The following is a 10,325-nucleotide window of genomic DNA, read 5'->3' on the forward strand; positions in this document are numbered from 1 at the left end:
GTATGGACTGATGAAGCCACTGTGTGGCAAAACGTTTCCTCAATAAAGATACCCAGGAGTTGCACTTATGTCTAATTTATCAAAAGAATGTCCTCAAGGCTAATTTGTGTGTGCTGTGGAGGGCAAACAGTAAGGCATGGGTCACTAGGGACTTTTTCTGTGACTGGCTACACCATGCATTTGCCCCCACTGTGAAAAATTACCTAATTGAAAAGAAATTAGACCTTAAGTGCCTCCTGGTATTAGACAATGCCCCTGGTCATCCTACAGACTTGGCAGAGCGACTTTCTGGGGACATGAGTTTCATTAAGGTCAAGTTTTTGCCTCCTAATACCACTCCTCTCCTGCAGCCCATGGACCAGCAGGTCATTTCCAACTTCAAGAAACTGTACACAAAAGCTATGTTTGAAAGGTGCTTTGAAGTGACCACAGACACACTATTGACTCTAAAGGAGTTTTGGAAGGATCACTTTAATATCCTCAATTGTGCAAACCTTATAGGTAAGGCTTGGGAGGGAGTGACTAAGAGGACCTTGAACTCTGCCTGGAAAAAACAAAAGGGATTTCAAAGGGTTTGAGGCTAACCCTGAGAAGCCTATGCCAGTTGAGGAATCCATTGTGGCACTGGGGAAGTCCTTGGGGTTGGAGGTTAGTGGGGAGGATGTGGAAGAGTTGGTGGAGGAGGACAATGAAGAACTAACCACTGATGAGCTGCTAGATCATCTTCAACAGCAAGTGGCCACACCTGAGGAAACTGCTTCGGAGGAGGGGAGAGAGAAATTGAAGAAGTTGCCTACTTCAAAGATTAAGGAAATATGTGCAAAGTGGCTTGAAATGCCACAGTTCCTCCACTACCTCCCCTCCCCCCCCACACTCTGACATACACACTACTAACCTAACATACAGAACTACATAGGTTTCCCACTCTGAGGCAATCAGGATAAAACAAAAATGGGTTGCCAGAGAGCAACAAGAAAAACCAAGGGACAGGAGGAGGAAGCTGCAAAGGAAGATTGGGCAGCAGAGCTCATAAAATGGGATCATGAATGGGAAAAGAAACTAGAAGAACTTAGCATGAGAATGGAAGAGAGGATAGATATGGAAAGCAGGAAGTGGGAGGTTACAGCAGCAGAGGCTAGGATACAGAGTTTAGAAGAGGAACTGAAAAATCTGAAACAGCCTAAAGAACTAAAGAACATTTTGGGATTGACAACAGAGACTGCTACCTCAGCCACAAATAAGGGGACAGTAGGGAAAGAAGGAACACAACTGCATGGAGAAGCTCTATTAGAGGAGACTGTAGTAAATGAAAGAGCTAAGCTTTATGTGGAGGCCCTAACAGACAACAACAGAGCCCAAGGAAAGCCGAGAAGGGAAAATGACAGGCCACTGAGCCCAAGTACATTAGCTAGTGAAACTGAAGAAAGGAAAGCTGCAGTGGAGGAAACCAAATTAAATGAGGGGATACACAGGGATATGCAGTGGGAGAATGAAAGGGTGAGGTCAGTCTTTGCATGGGCTCCAGGAAGTTGAAGGGGAAGCATATGAAGCAAGAAAGCAAGGGGAAAAAAAGCAATTGAAAGCATCATGAAAGCAATAGGAGAAGACGACATGACCCAGCTGGAAAATTTTTGGAGAATAGGGGGGTTTGTAAAAAAAAGAACCCGGCCAGTGAAAGTGACCTTCAAGGCAGAAGCGACTCGGAACAGGATTCTGCAGGAGAAACCACGATTAAGGGACATGCCAGCATACAGGAAGGTGTATCTTGACCGCAACAGAACACAAGAAGAAAGGCAGAAACTGAGAGAGATGGTACAAAGGCGAAAGGAGGAAAGAGAGGGGATGGAGAAGACAGACAGGAGATCCCAGTCCCAGGAAGAAGATCAAATACAGCCTCCCTCACAACTTCCTATAGAAGCCTCCCAACCAGGTCAACCCCAGTGCAACGAAACACTCTAAATCAAAATGCCCATGCCACATCCAATGCCCCCACCTACTACATTACAAACTCCACCCCCACAGCAACAACCCATACTTCCTTACCAGGTCTCCCACTTCCCCAACCCCAATATACCTCCCAGACCACAGTCTTAGAAAAGAAGTTGAAGGTGTGGTATACAAATGCAGATGGAATAACAAGTATGAGGAGTGGCACGAAAGAATCAAGGAGACATCCCCAGACGTAATAGCACTCACAGAAGCAAAACTCACCAGAATAATAACAGATTCAATCTTTCCGTCCGGATATCAAATCCTCGGGAAAGACAGAGGGAGGAGAGGGGGAGGAGGAGTTGCACTGCTCATTAAAAACCAGTGGGGTTTTGAGAAAATGGAAGGCATGGATGGCACGGGCGAAAGGGACTACTTAGTAGGAACAATCCAGTCTGAGGGACATAAGGTGATAATTGCAGTAATGTACAACCCACCACAGAACTGCAGGAGGCCAAGAGAAGAATACGATGAGAGCAACAGAGCAATGATCGACACACTAGCCGAGGTGGCCAGGAGAGTACACATGGGGGGAGCAAAGTTACTAGTTATGGGTGATTTCAATCACAAGGAGATTGACTGGGAAAACCTGGAGCCCCATGGGGGTCCCAAAACATGGAGAGCCAAGATGATGGATGTGGTACTGGAAAACCTCATGCATCAACATGTTAGAGACACTACCAGAGAGAGAGGAGAGGATGAACCAGCAAGACTGGACGTTGTATTCACCTTGAGTAGTTTGGACATCGAGGGTATCATGTATGAAAGGCCCCTGGGAGCTAGTGATCATGTGGTTCTGTGCTTCGACTACATAGTTGAGCTCCAAGTGGAGAGAGTAGCAGGAATAGGCTGGGAAAAACCAAACTACAAAAGGGGAAACTACTCAGGCATGAGGAACTTCCTTCAAGACATTCAGTGGGAGAGGGAACTGACAGGAAAACCAGTACAAGAAATGATGGACTATGTGGCAACAAAATGCAAGGAGGCAGAGGAGAGGTTTGTTCCCAAGGGAAACAGAAATAATGGGAAGAACAGAACGAGTCCTTGGTTCACCCGAAGGTGTAGGGAGGCAAAAACTAGGTGTACTAGAGAATGGAAAAGGTACAGAAGACAGAGAACTTAGGAAAATAAAGAAATTAGCCGATGAGCCAGAAACGAATATGCACAGATAAGAAGGGAGGCTCAGAGACAATATGAAAATGACATAGCATCAAAAGTAAAGACTGACCCGAAGCTGTTGTACAGCCACATCAGGAGGAAAACAACAGTCAAGGACCAGGTAATCAGACTGAGGAAGGGTGATGGGGAATTCACAAGAAATGACCAAGAGGTATGTCAGGAGCTCAACACAAGATTTAAAGAGGTATTTACAGTGGAAACCAGTAGGACTCCAGGAAATTGGAACAGGGGGGCACACCAGCAAGTGCTGGATGAGGTACATATAACCAAGGAGGAGGTAAAGAAGCTCCTATGCGAACTTGACACCTCAAAGGCAGTGGGACCAGACAACATCTCTCCATGGGTCCTTAAAGAGGGAGCAGAGATATTGTGTGAGCCATTAACAAAGATCTTCAACACATCATTTGAAACTGGGCAACTCCCTGGGGTATGGAAAATGGCAAATGTAGTCCCAATTTTTAAAAAGGGAGACAGACATGAGGCACTAAACTACAGACCTGTATCACTAACGTGTATAGTATGCAAGGTCATGGAGAAGATCATCAGGAGGAGAGTGGTGGAGCACCTGGAAAGAAACAAGTGTATAATTGACAACCAGCACGGTTTCAGGGAAGGAAAATCCTGTGTCACAAACCTACTAGAGTTTTATGACAAGGTGACAGAAGTAAGGCAAGAGAGAGAGGGGTGGATCGACTGCATATTTTTGGACTGCAAGAAGGCCTTCAACACAGTTCCTCACAAGAGGTTACTGAAAAGCTAGAGGATCAGGCACACATAACAGGAAAGGCACTGCAATGGATCAGAGAATACCTGACAGGGAGGCAACAACGAGTCATGGTACGCGACAAGGTGTCAGAGTGGGCGCCTGTGACAAGCGGGGTTCCACAGGGGTCAGTCCTAGGACCTGTGCTGTTCTTGGTATATGTGAACGACATAACAGAAGGGATAGACTCAGAAGTGTCCTTGTTTGCAGATGATGCAAAGTTAATGAGAAGAATCAAATCGGATGAGGATCAGGCAGGACTACAAAGAGACCTGGACAGGCTACAAGCCTGGTCCAGCAACTGGCTCCTTGAATTTAACCCTGCCAAATGCAAGGTCATGAAGATTGGGGAAGGGCAAAGAAGACCGCAGACACAATATAGTTTAGATGGCCAAAGACTGCAAACCTCACTCAAGGAAAAAGATCTGGGGGTGAGTATAACACCGAGCATATCTCCTGAGGCGCACATCAATCAGATAACTGCTGCAGCATACGGGCGCCTGGCAAACCTACGGATAGCATTCCGATACCTCAGTAAGGATTCGTTTAAGACTCTATACCATTTACGTCAGGCCCATACTGGAGTATGCAGCACCAGTTTGGAATCCACACCTAGTCAACCACGTCAAGAAATTAGAGAAAGTGCAAAGGTTTGTACGGGGATTGTCCTACGAAGAAAGGTTGAGGAAAATCGGCCTGACGACACTGGAGGACAGGAGGGTCAGGGGAGACATGATAACGACATATAAAATACTGCGTGGAATAGACAAGGTGGACAAAGACGGGATGTTCCAGAGAAAGGACACAGACACAAGAGGTCACAATTGGAAGTTGAAGACTCAGATGAATCAAAGGGATGTTAGGAAGTATTTCTTCAGTCATAGAGTAGTCAGGCCGTGGAATAGGCTAGAAAGTGACGTAGTGGAGGCGGGAACCATACATAGTTTTAAGGCAAGGTATGATAGAGCTCATGGGGCAGGGAGAGAGAGGACCAAGTAGCAATCAGCGAAGAGGCGGGGCCAGGAGCTGTGACTCGACCCCTGCAACCACAAATAGGTGAGCAAATAGGTGAGCACACACACACACACACACACACACTCGTGGAGGAGTCACACGGTTTGAGCTCGTGTTTTGGTGGTAATTTCTGACTGTGCCGTAAGGAATAGAGTGTGGGATATAGGTGTGTGCACGCATAAGAGTGCATATAATCACTTAAGCCCCGAAAAAAGGAAATATAAGTGATCACAGAAAAGAAAACGAAGGAAATTAGTGGCTGAGTGTTATTGGGGCCGTTGGAAGGGTGTACGGTTGTGTCAGGCCTAAATTCAATTCAATTCAATTCAAAGTTTATTCTCTATAAGGATTACAATGCTGAGTTTACAGAAATTTGGTTATTGTGTGGTTTACATGTAGTAAAATTGTGATTACAGAGTGTACCACTAGAACGCTTAGCATGGCTAGGCATTTCGGGCAGACTTAGTTTTATTCTTAATTGTAAAATATTACAAATTATGAGGTAATTTGGTATTATGGGTAAGTGACTAAATACTAGTTTGTGAGTTTAGCAATGTGAATGCTTTTGTTTTGGCACAGTACATAGTTTCAGTATTGGAGTATCACAGGATTCATTATTTTAAGATTGAGGTTAATATTTCTGTTTATGGTCAAATGAGTGAGTGAGTGTAAGTGTGAACCACCAGGTGGTATTCGTGTAGTTAGTTGACGGGGTGTATCAGGGAGATAAGATGTTTTCTAATGGTAGTTTTGAAGGTGATGAATGTGTCTGCAGTTCTAGAGTTCTCAGGTAGGGTATTCCAGATTTTAGGGCCTTTGACATACATTGAATTTTTGTAAAGGTTTAGTCAGACACGGGGAATGTCGTAGAGATGTTTGTGTCTGGTGTTATGCCTGTGGGTTCTGTCACAACTATCAAGAAAGCGTTTTAGGTCAAGGTTGATATTAGAGTTTAAGGCCCTGTAGATGTAGATTGCACAGTAGTAAGTGTGGATGTACTGAACTGGGAGTAAGTTTAGGTCTATGAAGAGTGGGGGGGGTGTGTTGCCAGGGATGGGATTTAGTGATTATTCTTACTGCAGCTTTTTGTTGGGTTATTATTGGCTTTAGGTGTGTTGCTGCAGTTGGTCCCCAAGCACAAATAGCATAGGTGAGGTATGGATAAATAAGTGAGTGGTATAGTGTGAGAAGGGCATTTTGCGGCACGTAGTATCGTATCTTGGAGAGGATCCCAACCGTTTTGGATACTTTTTTGGTTATATGCTGGATATGGGTGCTGAAATTCAGGTTGTTGTCAAGGTATAAGCCTAGGAATTTGCCCCCATTATTTCTGGTAATTAGAGTGTTGTCAATCTTAATGTTAATTTGTGCATCTCCTGCTCTGCTACCAAACATAATATAGTAGAGATTAAGACACATGTGCAACATCTGGGTATCTTTATTGTAGACGTTTCGCCATCCAGTGGCTTTATGAATACAAATTCTAGGACATAACTTGAAGACAGTAGAACTATGTACAGAAGATGAGGTAATCAGTCCCTCAACCTAGGAGTAGGTGCGAAGAGCACCATAGTCGCAGAGATTCAGAAGCTCCGCGACTATGGTGCTCTTCGCACCTACTCCTAGGTTGAGGGACTGATTACCTCATCTTCTGTACATAGTTCTACTGTCTTCAAGTTATGTCCTAGAATTTGTATTGATAAAGCCACTGGATGGCGAAACGTCTACAATAAAGATACCCAGATGTTGGACATGTGTCTTAATCTCATCTTGTCGGTATTATATACCATTCGTACACAACATAATATAGTAGGTTTTGTCAGTGTTAAGCGTAAGTTTATTGGCTGTCATCCAAGTCGATATTTTAATCAGCTCCTTATTCACAATGGTGTTGAGGGTGGCAAGATTAGGGTGAGAGATGACATAAGTCATGTCATCAGCAAAGAGAATGGGTTTCAGGTGTTGGGATACGTTTGGAAGGTCATTGATGTATATGAGGAAGACCAAGGGACCAAGGACACTTCCCTGCGGAACTCCAGTATCAAGTGGCCATGTTGCTGATGCTGTGTCTTTAATGGTGACGTACTGATACCTATTAGTAATGTAAGATTTGAAATAAGCAAGCGCATGGCCTCTTATACCGTAATGATCAAGTTTGTGGAGTAGGATGTCGTGGTCTACTGTGTCAAAAGCTTTTCTTAGGTCAATAAAAATTCCTAGTGGATATTCCTTATTTTCCAATGCTGTGTAAAGCAGATCTAGCATTTTTATGATTGCATCATTAGTGCTTTTATTTTTCCTGAATCCAAATTGGCAAGGGTTGAGTATGTTTTGAGCCGTCATAAATGAATACAGTCTCCTGTGCACGAGTTTCTCAAAGATTTTGGATAGCAATGGTAAGTTAGATATTGGCCTATAGTTGTTTAAGTCTGTAGGGTCACCACCTTTATGTATTGGTGTAACCCTTGCCATCTTGAGTAGTTTCGGGAAGGTGCTAGTCTCTAGTGACTTGTTAAAAAGTAATGAAATAGCATGCGAAAGGACATGGGCCGCTCGCTTGTACAGTAGTGGTGGGACATGAGACAGATTCCCCGAGTTATTTTTAAGTGACTTTATAATCTCAGTGACTTCCGTGGGCTCAGTTGGTGCAAGATAGAAGGAATTAGGGAAATTCCCATCTAGGTAGTCCCCGGCATGGGCATTGGTATGTGGGATTTTACTGGCGAGATTAGATCCTATGGTTGAAAAGAAGTCGTTTATCTTGTTAGCTGTGTCAGTGGGATGTAGTGGTGTTTCATTAGGTTTAGTTAGGATAATATTCTTGGTTTTTCTCAGTTTGTGGGTCCCTAGAATCTGAGAGAGTGTTTTCCAGGTCTTTTTTATATCTCCTCTAGTGTCTGTGAATCTACTGGAGTAGTATAGTTGTTTGGCTTTCTTTATTACTTTGGTGAGAGCTGATGAATAGTGTTTAAGAGTATCTTTGTGTATTAAGCCCTGTCTATATTGCTTTTCATATTAGTGTTTCTTGTCAATGGATTTCAGAATGGTGCTGGTTAGCCATGGGCAACCAAGCCGTTTGTTTGTGATCTGTTTTGTTTTTATAGGACAATGTTTGTTGTATAGTCTAAGTAATTTGTTAAGAAAAATGTCTGTCCAGTCATCAATACCATTGGCCTTGGAGAATTCTGTAGGCCAATCAACAGTCTCTAGGTCAGCTGTGAACTTCCTTACTGAGGCCTCGTCATGGAGTCTAAATGAGACTTTGTTGTATTCAAGTGGTGGTTTACTAATGTTTGTCAGGAGGAAGGTAGGGTAGTGGTCTGTAGTGCTATCTGTGATTATCCCTGATTTAAGGGGGGCTAGTATATTGGTCCATATGTGGTCTATTATGGTTGCACTTGTCTCAGTGAGCCTGGTTGGTTTAGTTATTGTTGGTATGAGAAGCGTGTTGTTCATATTGTTGATGAAATCAGTTACAGGCTGATCATCTAGTAAGCCAAGGTTGATGTTGAAGTCTCCAGCTAAGAGAAGGTGGTGCTTATTCATTTGTCTGTTTGTTATTAGTGACTTTAATTTCTCACTGAAATTTGGGATGTTTGTGTGAGGTATCCGGTAAATGGCACCGATTGTTATAGGCGTCTTAAGGTTTTTTACAGTAAAATTAGCAAAAATGTATTCCCCATATTCATCACTAAAGCAAGTGGTGCTAAGACAAGATAATTGGTTAGAGTAATAGATTGCAATACCACCCCCAACTTGGTTTGGTCTGCAGTTGTGAATTGCTGTGTATCCTGGTAGAGGGTAGATATCTATTATGTCCTGCTTAAGCCAGGTCTCAGTAAGAATAATGCAGGAAAAGGGTGTCTTTAGTGATTCAAGGAGTGCTAGGAGGTCATCATAGTGTTTGCTTAAGGACCTGATGTTGTAGTTAAGTACTGATAGACTTTTAGCATTGTTTAGGATAGTGGTGGCTTGTGATGCTGTGTAATAAAGGCAGTTACTTTCCAATAGGTTTTGATTGGGTGTCAGATTATGGAGGTTTAGATCAGGGTCAACGTGATCAATCATCTTCTAGGTTTAAATTATGGTTATTTATATCCTGAGTTGTGTGTTGAGTTCTAGTACTGATATCTGTAGTGGTAGGAAGTTTGGACAAGTATATAGCTAGAGTATTTTGGTCATGTAGGGTATAGTCACTACTACACATAATGAAGTTGATGTTGTCTATGTGTTGTGCTGGAATGAACTAAAGTACAACTAGGTATAAACTAGTAATATAAAAATACAAATTAAAAATAGAGCAAGACTCTCACTTGTAATTGCACTAAGGTCTAATAATGACTTTTGTGGAGTCTATGTTTTGAGCTAGAATGAGCTATAGTACAATAGGTTTAATCTAATAATATAAAAATACAAATTAAAAATAGCACTAGTCTCTCACTAGTAATTGCACTATGGTCTAATATAGTGAATTTGATATTGTCTATGTATTGAGTTAGAATGAGCTATGGTACAACTGAATTTAATCTAATAATATAAAAATACAGATTAAAAATAGCACCAGTCTCTCACTAGTAATTGCACTATGGTTTAATATAGTGAATTTGGTATTGACTATGTATTGAGCTAGAAAGAGCTATAGTACAACTAGGTTTAGTCTAATAATATAAAAATACAAATTACAAATAGCACCAGTCTCTCACTAGTAATTGCACTATGGTCTAGTATAGTGAATTTGGTATTGACTATGTATTGAGCTAGAATGGGCTAGAGTAAAACTGTGATTAATCTAATAATATAATAAAGGAACAAGACTCTCAATTGTAATTGCACTAAGGTCTTATATAAGTTGTTTACAAGAATTAGAGTATAATTAGATTTAAATTGACAGGATAAAATACACAAATTAAGGTAGCAAAAGAATAATAAAAAAAATGATCAAAATAAAAATGGCAATGACTTGGTTATAATATGCTAGTAAGATGGTAGACAGGATAATATAAAAGTTGTAGTTGAAAATACTAGTTTAAAAAAGTATGGAATAAAAATGGTCAATAAAAGAAGTTTACAATAAGTTTGATCAATATAGTTTAAAGTAAAATTGGGCAATAATAGGGATTTAGAATAAAATTGGGCAATTGAGTATTTTTTAAAGTGAGGTAGAATTATTGAAGACAAGTTATGGTTAGTTTATAATGAAATAAGATGGAACAGTGATGTGGTAAGTTGTAAAAAAGGAGATAGATTCTGTAGATATTAAACACAATTAAGACTATGAGGTAGAATGGTCGTTGAATACAACAATGACAATCAAAAGTAGTTGGGGTATTAGAATTTTAGGGGGGCACAAATTTATGACAATATAACACTAACGGTGGAC

Source organism: Cherax quadricarinatus, chromosome 4, assembly GCF_038502225.1.
Source record: "Cherax quadricarinatus isolate ZL_2023a chromosome 4, ASM3850222v1, whole genome shotgun sequence".
In the NCBI taxonomy this organism is placed as follows: Eukaryota; Metazoa; Arthropoda; class Malacostraca; order Decapoda; family Parastacidae; genus Cherax; species Cherax quadricarinatus.